Raw genomic sequence first — 13,507 nt, 5'->3', positions numbered from 1 at the left:
GGATGCGTTGCCCCAGTGTGCAAGAGCCAATGGCACGACCGAGGACCAGCTGACGGTGCTGGAACCCGGTTGCTAAGCTGTAGGTGCCCGCGCTTAAAAGCACTACCAAGGACCGCCTGGCGTTGGCGGAACTCGGATACCCAGGAGGAGGCACCTAAGCCAAAGGCTCGGCCCGGAACCAGCTGACGGTGCTGGAACCAGGTGGTGGACCCCAAGGCCCACAGGAGAGGAGAGAACAGCTAGGCCGCGAGGCAGCCGCAGTTACCGAACCCCAACAGTCCTACAGGGGGAGCTGGGCCTACTGGCACTACAGAACCAGCCTTGACTACCAGTTCACGCAGCCCACATAGGAAGCTCCTAAACTGGAGGCACCCTGGAGTTGGCTAACTCGACCGCCCCACGACGGGGCAAGCATAGGCGTCTCAGTGAAGTTGACACAACCCGGAAACAGCTGACGGTGCTGAAACCAGGCTTGGCACGAGGGAGTACCTGTGACAAGAACACTGCCGAGAACCAGCTGGCGGTGCTGGAACCCGGATGCGTTGCCCCAGTGTGCAAGAGCCAATGGCACGACCGAGGACCAGCTGACGGTGCTGGAACCCGGTTGCTAAGCTGTAGGTGCCCGCGCTTAAAAGCACTACCAAGGACCGCCTGGCGTTGGCGGAACTCGGATACCCAGGAGGAGGCACCTAAGCCAAAGGCTCGGCCTGGAACCAGCTGACGGTGCTGGAACCAGGTGGTGGACCCCAAGGCCCACAGGAGAGGAGAGAACAGCTAGGCCGCGAGGCAGCCGCAGTTACCGAACCCCAACAGTCCTACAGGGGGAGCTGGGCCTACTGGCACTACAGAACCAGCCTTGACTACCAGTTCACGCAGCCCACATAGGAAGCTCCTAAACTGGAGGCACCCTGGAGTTGGCTAACTCGACCGCCCCACGACGGGGCAAGCATAGGCGTCTCAGTGAAGTTGACACAACCCGGAAACAGCTGACGGTGCTGAAACCAGGCTTGGCACGAGGGAGTACCTGTGACAAGAACACTGCCGAGAACCAGCTGGCGGTGCTGGAACCCGGATGCGTTGCCCCAGTGTGCAAGAGCCAATGGCACGACCGAGGACCAGCTGACGGTGCTGGAACCCGGTTGCTAAGCTGTAGGTGCCCGCGCTTAAAAGCACTACCAAGGACCGCCTGGCGTTGGCGGAACTCGGATACCCAGGAGGAGGCACCTAAGCCAAAGGCTCGGCCCGGAACCAGCTGACGGTGCTGGAACCAGGTGGTGGACCCCAAGGCCCACAGGAGAGGAGAGAACAGCTAGGCCGCGAGGCAGCCGCAGTTACCGAACCCCAACAGTCCTACAGGGGGAGCTGGGCCTACTGGCACTACAGAACCAGCCTTGACTACCAGTTCACGCAGCCCACATAGGAAGCTCCTAAACTGGAGGCACCCTGGAGTTGGCTAACTCGACCGCCCCACGACGGGGCAAGCATAGGCGTCTCAGTGAAGTTGACACAACCCGGAAACAGCTGACGGTGCTGAAACCAGGCTTGGCACGAGGGAGTACCTGTGACAAGAACACTGCCGAGAACCAGCTGGCGGTGCTGGAACCCGGATGCGTTGCCCCAGTGTGCAAGAGCCAATGGCACGACCGAGGACCAGCTGACGGTGCTGGAACCCGGTTGCTAAGCTGTAGGTGCCCGCGCTTAAAAGCACTACCAAGGACCGCCTGGCGTTGGCGGAACTCGGATACCCAGGAGGAGGCACCTAAGCCAAAGGCTCGGCCCGGAACCAGCTGACGGTGCTGGAACCAGGTGGTGGACCCCAAGGCCCACAGGAGAGGAGAGAACAGCTAGGCCGCGAGGCAGCCGCAGTTACCGAACCCCAACAGTCCTACAGGGGGAGCTGGGCCTACTGGCACTACAGAACCAGCCTTGACTACCAGTTCACGCAGCCCACATAGGAAGCTCCTAAACTGGAGGCACCCTGGAGTTGGCTAACTCGACCGCCCCACGACGGGGCAAGCATAGGCGTCTCAGTGAAGTTGACACAACCCGGAAACAGCTGACGGTGCTGAAACCAGGCTTGGCACGAGGGAGTACCTGTGACAAGAACACTGCCGAGAACCAGCTGGCGGTGCTGGAACCCGGATGCGTTGCCCCAGTGTGCAAGAGCCAATGGCACGACCGAGGACCAGCTGACGGTGCTGGAACCCGGTTGCTAAGCTGTAGGTGCCCGCGCTTAAAAGCACTACCAAGGACCGCCTGGCGTTGGCGGAACTCGGATACCCAGGAGGAGGCACCTAAGCCAAAGGCTCGGCCCGGAACCAGCTGACGGTGCTGGAACCAGGTGGTGGACCCCAAGGCCCACAGGAGAGGAGAGAACAGCTAGGCCGCGAGGCAGCCGCAGTTACCGAACCCCAACAGTCCTACAGGGGGAGCTGGGCCTACTGGCACTACAGAACCAGCCTTGACTACCAGTTCACGCAGCCCACATAGGAAGCTCCTAAACTGGAGGCACCCTGGAGTTGGCTAACTCGACCGCCCCACGACGGGGCAAGCATAGGCGTCTCAGTGAAGTTGACACAACCCGGAAACAGCTGACGGTGCTGAAACCAGGCTTGGCACGAGGGAGTACCTGTGACAAGAACACTGCCGAGAACCAGCTGGCGGTGCTGGAACCCGGATGCGTTGCCCCAGTGTGCAAGAGCCAATGGCACGACCGAGGACCAGCTGACGGTGCTGGAACCCGGTTGCTAAGCTGTAGGTGCCCGCGCTTAAAAGCACTACCAAGGACCGCCTGGCGTTGGCGGAACTCGGATACCCAGGAGGAGGCACCTAAGCCAAAGGCTCGGCCCGGAACCAGCTGACGGTGCTGGAACCAGGTGGTGGACCCCAAGGCCCACAGGAGAGGAGAGAACAGCTAGGCCGCGAGGCAGCCGCAGTTACCGAACCCCAACAGTCCTACAGGGGGAGCTGGGCCTACTGGCACTACAGAACCAGCCTTGACTACCAGTTCACGCAGCCCACATAGGAAGCTCCTAAACTGGAGGCACCCTGGAGTTGGCTAACTCGACCGCCCCACGACGGGGCAAGCATAGGCGTCTCAGTGAAGTTGACACAACCCGGAAACAGCTGACGGTGCTGAAACCAGGCTTGGCACGAGGGAGTACCTGTGACAAGAACACTGCCGAGAACCAGCTGGCGGTGCTGGAACCCGGATGCGTTGCCCCAGTGTGCAAGAGCCAATGGCACGACCGAGGACCAGCTGACGGTGCTGGAACCCGGTTGCTAAGCTGTAGGTGCCCGCGCTTAAAAGCACTACCAAGGACCGCCTGGCGTTGGCGGAACTCGGATACCCAGGAGGAGGCACCTAAGCCAAAGGCTCGGCCCGGAACCAGCTGACGGTGCTGGAACCAGGTGGTGGACCCCAAGGCCCACAGGAGAGGAGAGAACAGCTAGGCCGCGAGGCAGCCGCAGTTACCGAACCCCAACAGTCCTACAGGGGGAGCTGGGCCTACTGGCACTACAGAACCAGCCTTGACTACCAGTTCACGCAGCCCACATAGGAAGCTCCTAAACTGGAGGCACCCTGGAGTTGGCTAACTCGACCGCCCCACGACGGGGCAAGCATAGGCGTCTCAGTGAAGTTGACACAACCCGGAAACAGCTGACGGTGCTGAAACCAGGCTTGGCACGAGGGAGTACCTGTGACAAGAACACTGCCGAGAACCAGCTGGCGGTGCTGGAACCCGGATGCGTTGCCTTGCCTATTAAAGATTGTCTTCCTAGAGCCCCAACTAGCGGTGTTGGAGCAAAGGGTAAGCAGGGGGAGATGAGTGTAGGCCGAAGCCTGCACTGGAGGCAGCTTTGTGTCTGCGTTGCGTTTGCAGGACACTTTGCCGGCTACACACTGGGGGAACAGCTGGCGTTGCTGAACCCCACTAACACAATGGCGTGTGTTTTTATCTGTGCAGCTAGCACTTGCGGGCAAAAACTAGCGATGTTAGAGCCCGTGTTGAAGCAGGAGGAGGAGGAGAGGAGCAGAGTGTAGGCCGAAGCCTAGTTGAACCAATTTCAAAGGAAACCTTTAACCCCCCCCTCAGGTGTTACAAAGTACAAGAGACACACCTTGTGCAGTATTAATGCTGCACAAGTGAAAGGTTGCTCTATTAATTTGTCTACTTGCACACGCTGAATGAAAGACATACACAATTTACCCCATTCTACAGTCAAACTGTAGTGGATGCGTGACTTGGTTTTTTGATGAGACGCAGCACAGGTGTCCAAAATAACGCCTTGGTGCTTGGCGCAGCTTCCTGAGCGTTGTTATTTGCTGTACAGGAGTCTGCGCTCTTGTGTTATCCCTTGGCAATGCCCTGTTAGCGCTGCCCATCTTATGACCTCATTTCATGTTGGCCGGTGCGGTTAACGATGGCCATAAATCCCAGACCCACAGTGTCTTTTCATAAAGCCACACTGCGGTGCTGGGATTCGTGGCCTTGAGCAGTAAATATTTTGGCCGCTCACACACGTCCTTACACCTGCTTCAGACTGGGCGGCCTCTGCTGATCCCTTCTCGCATGCCGCGGCCATGAGGCTGCACAGTCTGAAGAAGGCGGAAGGAGATGAGTTAAGACAGGCGAAGATATGCACTGCTCGTGCCCATCAATCACACCCTCGCAGTCAAAATAATTAAGACAACGAGGAGCATTTTATTCAGGCAGGGCGGACGAACAGGCGCAAGTAGCCAACCAATGATGTCAGAAGACGGGAAGCGCTACCAAGGGGGGTGCTGCGTATCATTAGAAAGGAAAGTCACACCTCAGGGACAGTGGAATGGTCTCAAAGAGACACATTTTGTACGTGTTGAGTTCCACGTGGGCAAGGAGAAAACATCAGCCACCTTGTACAAATGCAGCAGTACTGCTGTACAAGGTGGCTGTTATACATAGAAACACCTGGGGGTGGGGGCCAGGCTCCCTTCAATTTCAGTTCATGTGCCTGCGTGGCGTTTGCAGGTCACGTTGCAAGCTGCACAGCAGGGGAACAGCTGGCGGTGCTGAACCCCACTAACACATTGGCTGGTGTTTTTCTCTGTGCAGCTAGCATGTCCGGGCAGAAACTGGCGTTGTTTGAGCCCAGGGTCAGCAGGAGGAGGAGAGGAGCAAAGTGTAGGCCGAAGCCTGCACTGGTGGCAGCTTTTGTTCTGTTGTGCCAGCGTGGCTTGTGCTGGACACGTTGCCGACTACACAGCAGGGGAACAGCTGGCGGTGCTGAACCCCACTAACACATTGGCTGGTGTTTTTCTCTGTGCAGCTAGCATTTCCGGGCAAAAACTAGCGGTGTTTGAGCCCAGGGTCAGCAGGAGGAGTAGAGGAGCAGAGTGTAGGCCGAAGCCTAGTTGAACCAATTTCAAAGGTTACCTTTAACCCCCCCCTCAGGTGTTGCAAGGTACAAGAGCCACACCTTGAACAGCATTAATGATGCACAAGTCAAAGGTTGCTCTATTTAATTTTGCTCCTTGCACACGCTGAATTAAACACGTACACTATTTAGCCCATTATACTGTCAAACAGTAGTGGAGGCGTGACTACTAGTCTTTTTAAGGAGACGCAGCACAGGTGTACAAATTTACACCTAGGTGCTGTGCGCAGATTCCTTACCGTTGTTATTTGCAGTACAGGAAACTGCGCTCTTGTGTTATCCCTTGGCAATACCCTGTTAGTGCAGGCCGTCTCATGACCTCATTTCATGTTGGCCGGTGCGGTTAACGATGGCCATAAATCCCAGACCCACAGTGGCTTTTCCTAAAGTCACACTGCGGTGCTGGGATTCGTGGCCTTGTGCAGTAAATATGTTCGCCGCTCACACATGTCCTTACACCTGCTTCAGACTGGGCGGCCTCAGCTGATCCCTTATCGCATGCCGCGGCCATGAGGCCGCACAGTCAGAAGAAGGCGGAAGGAGGGGAGTGAAAACAGGGGAACATATGCACTGCTCGTGCCCATCAATCACACCCTCGCAGTCAAAATATATGAGACAACGGGGGGCGTTGTGTCGGGCAGGGGGGACGCACAGGCACAGCCAGCCAACCAATGATGTCAGGAGACGGGCAGCGCTAACAATGGGGGTGCTGCGTGTCATTAAAAAGGAAAGTCACACCTCAGGGACATTGTAATGGTCTGTAATGAGACACATTTTGTACTTGTTGAGTTCCACGTGTGCAAGGAGAAAAAGTCAGCCACCTTGTACAAATGCAGCAGTACTGCTGTACAAGGTGGCTGTTATACATAGAAACACCTGGGGGGGTGGGGGGCAGGCTCCCTTCAATTTCAGTTCATGTGCCTGCGTGGCGTTTGCAGGTCACGTTGCAAGCTACACAGCAGGGGAACAGCTGGCGTTGCTGAACCCCACTGACACATTGACTGGTGTTTTTCTCTGTGCAGATTGCATGTCCGGGCAAAAACTAGCGGTGTTAGAGCCCAGGGTCAGCAGGAGGAGGAGGAGAGGAGCAAAGTGTAGGCCGAAGCCTGCACTGGTGGCAGCTTTTGGTCGGTTGTGCCAGCGTGGCTTGTGCTGGACACGATGCCGGCTACACAGCGGGGGAACAGCAGGCGGTGCTGAACCCCACTAACACATTGGCTGGTGTTTTTCTCTGTGCAGCTAGCATGTCCGGGCAGAAACTGGCGTTGTTTGAGCCCAGGGTCAGCAGGAGGAGGAGAGGAGCAAAGTGTAGGCCGAAGCCTGCACTGGTGGCAGCTTTTGTTCTGTTGTGCCAGCGTGGCTTGTGCTGGACACGTTGCCGACTACACAGCAGGGGAACAGCTGGCGGTGCTGAACCCCACTAACACATTGGCTGGTGTTTTTCTCTGTGCAGCTAGCATTTCCGGGCAAAAACTAGCGGTGTTTGAGCCCAGGGTCAGCAGGAGGAGTAGAGGAGCAGAGTGTAGGCCGAAGCCTAGTTGAACCAATTTCAAAGGTTACCTTTAACCCCCCCCTCAGGTGTTGCAAGGTACAAGAGCCACACCTTGTGCAGCATTAATGCTGCACAAGTAAAAGGTTGCTCTATTTGTTTTGCTCCTTGCACACGCTGACTAAAACACGTACACTATTTAGCCCATTATACTGTCAAACAGTTGTGGAGGCGTGACTTGTCTTTTTAACGAGACGCAGCACAGGTGTCAAAATTTGCACCTAGGTACTGGGCGCAGATTCCTGAGCGTTGTTATTTGCTGTACAGGAGTCTGCGCTATTGTGATCCCTTGGCCATGCGCTGTGAGCGCTTCCTGTCTTCTGACCTCATTTCATGTCGGCCGTTGCGGTTAGCGATGGACATGAATCCCAGACCCACAGTGTGTTTTTAAAAAATCACACTGCGGTGCTGGGATTCGTGCCCTGGTGCACTAAATATGTTTGCCGCTCACACATGTCCTTACACCTGCTTCAGACTGGGCGGCCTCATCTGATCCCTTATCGCCTGCCGCGGCCATGAGGACACCCAGTCTGAAGAAGGCGGAAGGAGATGAGTGAACACAGGCAAACATATGCACTGCACATGCCCATCAATCACACCCTCGCTGTCCAAAAAAATAAGACACCGAGGGCCGTTGTTTCGAGCAGGGGAGATGCACAGGCGCAGCCAGCTAACCAATGATGTCAAAAGACGGGCAGCGCTAACAAGGGTGGTGCTGCGTGTCATTACAAAGGAAAGTCACACCTCAGGGACATTGTAATGGTCTCTAATGAGACACATTTTGTACGTGTTGAGTTCCACGTGGGCAAGGAGAAAAAGTCAGCCACCTTGTACAAATGCAGCAGTACTGCTGTACAAGGTGGCTGATATACATAGAAACACCTGTGGGTGGGGGGCAGGCTCCCTTCAATTTCAGTTCATGTGCCTGCGTGGCGTTTGCAGGTCACGTTGCAAGCTACACAGCAGGGGAACAGCTGGCGTTGCTGAACCCCACTGACACATTGACTGGTGTTTTTCTCTGTGCAGATTGCATGTCCGGGCAAAAACTAGCGGTGTTAGAGCCCAGGGTCAGCAGGAGGAGGAGGAGAGGAGCAAAGTGTAGGCCGAAGCCTGCACTGGTGGCAGCTTTTGGTCGGTTGTGCCAGCGTGGCTTGTGCTGGACACGATGCCGGCTACACAGCGGGGGAACAGCAGGCGGTGCTGAACCCCACTAACACATTGGCTGGTGTTTTTCTCTGTGCAGCTAGCATGTCCGGGCAGAAACTGGCGTTGTTTGAGCCCAGGGTCAGCAGGAGGAGGAGAGGAGCAAAGTGTAGGCCGAAGCCTGCACTGGTGGCAGCTTTTGTTCTGTTGTGCCAGCGTGGCTTGTGCTGGACACGTTGCCGACTACACAGCAGGGGAACAGCTGGCGGTGCTGAACCCCACTAACACATTGGCTGGTGTTTTTCTCTGTGCAGCTAGCATTTCCGGGCAAAAACTAGCGGTGTTTGAGCCCAGGGTCAGCAGGAGGAGTAGAGGAGCAGAGTGTAGGCCGAAGCCTAGTTGAACCAATTTCAAAGGTTACCTTTAACCCCCCCCTCAGGTGTTGCAAGGTACAAGAGCCACACCTTGTGCAGCATTAATGCTGCACAAGTAAAAGGTTGCTCTATTTGTTTTGCTCCTTGCACACGCTGACTAAAACACGTACACTATTTAGCCCATTATACTGTCAAACAGTTGTGGAGGCGTGACTTGTCTTTTTAACGAGACGCAGCACAGGTGTCAAAATTTGCACCTAGGTACTGGGCGCAGATTCCTGAGCGTTGTTATTTGCTGTACAGGAGTCTGCGCTATTGTGATCCCTTGGCCATGCGCTGTGAGCGCTTCCTGTCTTCTGACCTCATTTCATGACGGCCGTTGCGGTTAGCGATGGACATGAATCCCAGACCCACAGTGTGTTTTCAAAAAATCACACTGCGTGGCTGGGATTCTTGGCCTTGTGCAGTAAATAGGTTTGCCGCTTACACATGTCCTTACACCTGCTCCAGACTGGGCGGCCTCAGCTGATCCCTTATCGCCTACCACGGCCAGGAGGCCGCACAGTCTGAAGAAGGCGGAAGGAGATGAGTTAAGACAGGCGAACATATGCACTGCTCGTGCCCATAAACCACACCCTCGCTGACAAAATAAATATGACAACGAGGGGCGTTGTTTCTAGCAGGGCGGATGCACAGGCGCAGCCAGCTAACCATGATGACAAAAGACGGGAAACGCTACCAAGGGGGGTGCTGCGTATCATTACAAAGGAAAGTCACACCTCAGGGACAGTGGAATGGTCTCAATGAGACACATTTTGTACGTGTTGAGTTCCACGTGGGCAAGGAGAAAAAGTCAGCCACCTTGTACAAATGCAGCAGTACTGCTGTACTAGGTGGCTGTTATACATAGAAACACCTGGGGGGGTGGGGCCAGGTTCCCTTTTAATTTCAGTTCCTGTGCCTGCATGGCGTTTGCAGGTCACGTTGCCGGCTACACAGCAGGGGAACAGCTGGCGTTGCTGAACCCCACTAACACATTGGCTGGTGTTTTTCTCTGTGCAGCTAGCACTTCCGGGCAAAAACTAGCGGTGTTTGAGCCCAGGGTCAGCAAGAGGAGGAGAGGAGCAGAGTGTAGGCCGAAGCCTGCACTGGTGGCAGCTTTTGTTCTGTTGTGCCAGCGTGGCTTGTGCTGGACACGTTGCCGACTACACAGCAGGGGAACAGCTGGCGGTGCTGAACCCCACTGACACATCACCTAGTGTTTTTTTCTGTGTAGACAACACTTCCAGGTGGCAACTGACAGTGTTGAAACCCAGGGAATCAAAGAGGAGCAGAGTGTAGGCCGAAGCCTGCAGTGGAGCAAGTTGAAAGGGAACCTTTAACCCCCCCCCCCCAGGCATTTGTTGCTGAAAGAGCCATCTTGTACAGCAGTAATACTGCACATGGAAAATGGTGGCTCCGAAAATTATGCTCCTTGCAAACGCTGAAGTACACACTCATATAATGTGTCCCCTCACACCGTCAAACCATCCCGGAAGTGGGACTTTCCTTTGTAATGTGACACAGCACAGCCGTCATTCCAACCCCCTTGGTGCCGGGCACCACCTCCTCAACGTTGTTTGGTTCTGTCACGGAGCCCGCACTGTAATGTTATCCCTTGGCCATGCACAGTTAGCGGTGCCCGTCTTCTGACATCATGTAGGTGTCAGGCTGGCAGTGCCTGTGCGTCCAAGCTGCCCGAGATCCAACCTTGCAGTGTCATCTAATGTAGTCCCACTGCGGGCCAGGGATCCATGGGCATGCGCAGTGCATATCATCGCCTCTCACTCACCTCCTTCCTGCTTCTTCAGACTGTGCGGCGTCACGGCCGTGGCATGCTATTAGGGATCAGCTGACGCCGCCTAGTCTGAAGAAGCGTGAAGAAGGGGAGTGAGAGGCTAGTATATGCACTGCGCATGGCCATGGATACCAGGCCCACTGTGGGATCACATTAGACGACACTGCGAGGTGTGATTTCGGGCAGCGTGGACGCACAGGCGCAGCCAGGACGACAACAAATGATGTCAGAGGACGGGCAGCGCAAACTGTGCATGGCCAAGGGATAACATAACAGCGCAGGGTCCATGACGGAATCAAACAACGCTAAGGAGGCAGCGCACGGTGCCAAGGGGGTAGCAATGACGGCTGTGCTGCGTCACATTACAAAGGAAAGTCCCACCTCCGGGACGGTTGGACGGTGTGAGGGGACACATTACATGAGTGTGTAGTTCAGCGTTTGCAAGGAGCATAATTTCAAGAGCGACCTTTCCCTTGTGCAGTATTAGTGCTGCACATGGTGGCTCTTTCAGTAACAAACGCCTAGGGGGGGGGGGGGACAGGTCCCCTTACATTTTAGTTGTGCCAGCGTGGCGGTCGCATGACACGTTGCCGGATACACAGCTGGGGATCAGCTGACGTTACTGAACCCCAATAACAGAGGAGCGACTGTTGACTGTGCACACAGCACTTCCAGGCACCAACTGGCGGTGTTAGAGCCCAGGGACAGCAGGAGGAGCAGATTGGAGGTATTGCCGCACACACAGCTGGGGATCAGCTGACGTTACTGAACCCCAATAACAGAGGAGCGACTGTTGACTGTGCACACAGCACTTCCAGGCACCAACTGGCGGTGTTAGAGCCCAGGGACAGCAGGAGGAGCAGATTGGAGGTATTGCCGCACACACAGCTGGGGATCAGCTGACGTTACTGAACCCCAATAACAGAGGAGCGACTGTTGACTGTGCACACAGCACTTCCAGGCACCAACTGGCGGTGTTAGAGCCCAGGGACAGCAGGAGGAGCAGAGGAACAGAGTGTAGGCCGAAGCCTGATTGGAGCAAGTTGAAAGGAAACCTTTAACCCCCCCCCCCAAGACGTTTGTAGCTGAAAGAGCCATGTTGTGCAGCACTAAGGATGCAAAAGGAAAAGGTTGCTCTTTTAATTATGCTCCTTGCAAACACCGAAGTAAACACTAAAAATGTGTCCCTTTATACCGTTAAACCGTTCCGGAGGTGCGAATTTCCTTCGTAATGGGACACAGCACAGCTGTCATTCCTATCCCCTTGATGCCGTGCGCTGCCTCCTCAGCGTTGTTTTAAGCTGCCACGGAGCCTGCGCTGTTCTGTTAGCCCTTGGCCATGCCCAATTAGCGCTGCCTGTCTTCTGACATAATTTGGTGTCAGGCTGTCAGTGCCTGTGCGTCCACGCTGCTCCAGATCCCACCTCGCAGTCTCATCTAACGTAATCCCACTGCGGGCCTTGGAACCATGGGCATGCACAGTGCATAACCTCGACTCTCACTCCCCTCCTTCCCTCTTCTTCAGACTGTGCGGTGTCACGGCCGTGGCATGCTAGGGATCAGCTGACGGCGCACAGTCTAAAGAAGGCGGAGGGAAATGAGCGAGAGCCCGAGGGGAAGATATGCACTGCGCATGCCCATGGATCCCAGGCCCGCAGTGTGACTCAATCAGAAGACACTGCGAGGCGGGATCTCGGGCACCGCGGCCGCACAGGCGCAGCCAGCCTGACACCAAATTATGTCAGAAGACAGGCAGCGCAAATAGGGCATGCCCAAGGGATAACAGAACAGCGCAGGCTCCGTGACAGCTTAAAACAACGCTGAGGAGGCAGCGCATGGCACCAAGGGGGTAGGAATGACGGCTGTGCTGCGTCACATTACGAAGGAAAGTCCCAGCTCCGGGACGGTATAACGGTATCAGTGAACACATTTTATAAGTGTTAAGTTCTGCGTGTGCAAAGAGCTAAAAAAAAAGAGCTACCTTTTCCTTGTGCAGCATTACTGCTGCACAAGATGGCTCTTTCAGTAACAAACGACGGGGGGGGGGGGACAGGTTCCCTTACATTTAGGTTGTTGTGCCAGCGTGGCGGTCGCAGGACACATTGCCGGCTACACAGCTGGGGATCAGCTGACGTTACTGAAACCCAATAACACTGGGTCGTATGTTTTTACTGTGCAGCCTGCACTTCTGAGCCGCAACTGGCGGTGTTGGAGCCCAGGAATAGCAGTTCAGGTGGTAGAAAGATGAACACAGCAGGAGACCTGGATGACACCCAATTACTTAATCAGGCAGAGGAGTGGCAAATTCCTGCGAGATCCAGGCCTGGTTCATTTTCAGGAAAGTAAGCCGGTCAACGTTATCGGAGGATAGTCGCATGCGACGGTCTGTTAGTACACCACCTGCGGCACTAAAGACACGTTCCGATAAGACACTAGCCGCAGGGCAAGCCAGCACCTCCAATGCATACTGGCTTAGCTCTGGCCATGTATCCAGCTTAGAGACCCAAAACTTGAACGGGGAAGAGCCGTCTGGGAGTACAGTAAGAGGGCAAGCCATGTAGTCTGTCACCATCTGACGGAACCGTTGCCTCCTGCTGACTGGAGCCGCCGGTGATGGTGTAGACATTTGGGGCGGGCACACAAAAGTGTGCCAGAGTTGTGCCATACTGGGCTTGCCTTGGGCAGAGGCACTGCTTCTGCTCCCTCTTTGGGCAGAGCCTCCCCCACTGCCTCGACGCACTGAGCTGCTTTGTAAAGCACTAGCAGCACTCCTCTCAGTTGGACAGGAGAAGATGATGGAATTCACCAGTGTGTCGTGGTACTCCCGCAATTTACGCTCCCGGGTCAACGCAGGGATGAGGTTTTGGACGTTGTCCCGGTAGCGAGGATCGAGGAGGGTGAACACCCAATAATCAGGCATGTTGAGAATGTGGTCGATGCGGCGGTCGTTTCTCAGGCACTGCAGCATGAAATCCACCATGTGCTGCAGAGTGCCAACCGGCCCAGAAACGCTGTCCCCTGCTTGAGACATGATCTCTGCCCGCTCGTCATCACCCCACCCTCGCTGTACACACTGACCACTGGACAATTGTGTCGCTCCCTCCTCTGGACGGAGCTCTTCCTCCTCCATTGACTCCTCCTCATCCTCCTCACAAATTGGCCCCTGCGTACCCCTTTGTGAGGAAC

The sequence above is a fragment of the Ranitomeya imitator genome, chromosome 8 (assembly GCF_032444005.1).
Source record: "Ranitomeya imitator isolate aRanImi1 chromosome 8, aRanImi1.pri, whole genome shotgun sequence".
NCBI classification, from domain to species: domain Eukaryota; kingdom Metazoa; phylum Chordata; class Amphibia; order Anura; family Dendrobatidae; genus Ranitomeya; species Ranitomeya imitator.
Note: the sequence above shows the minus strand (reverse complement) of the source record.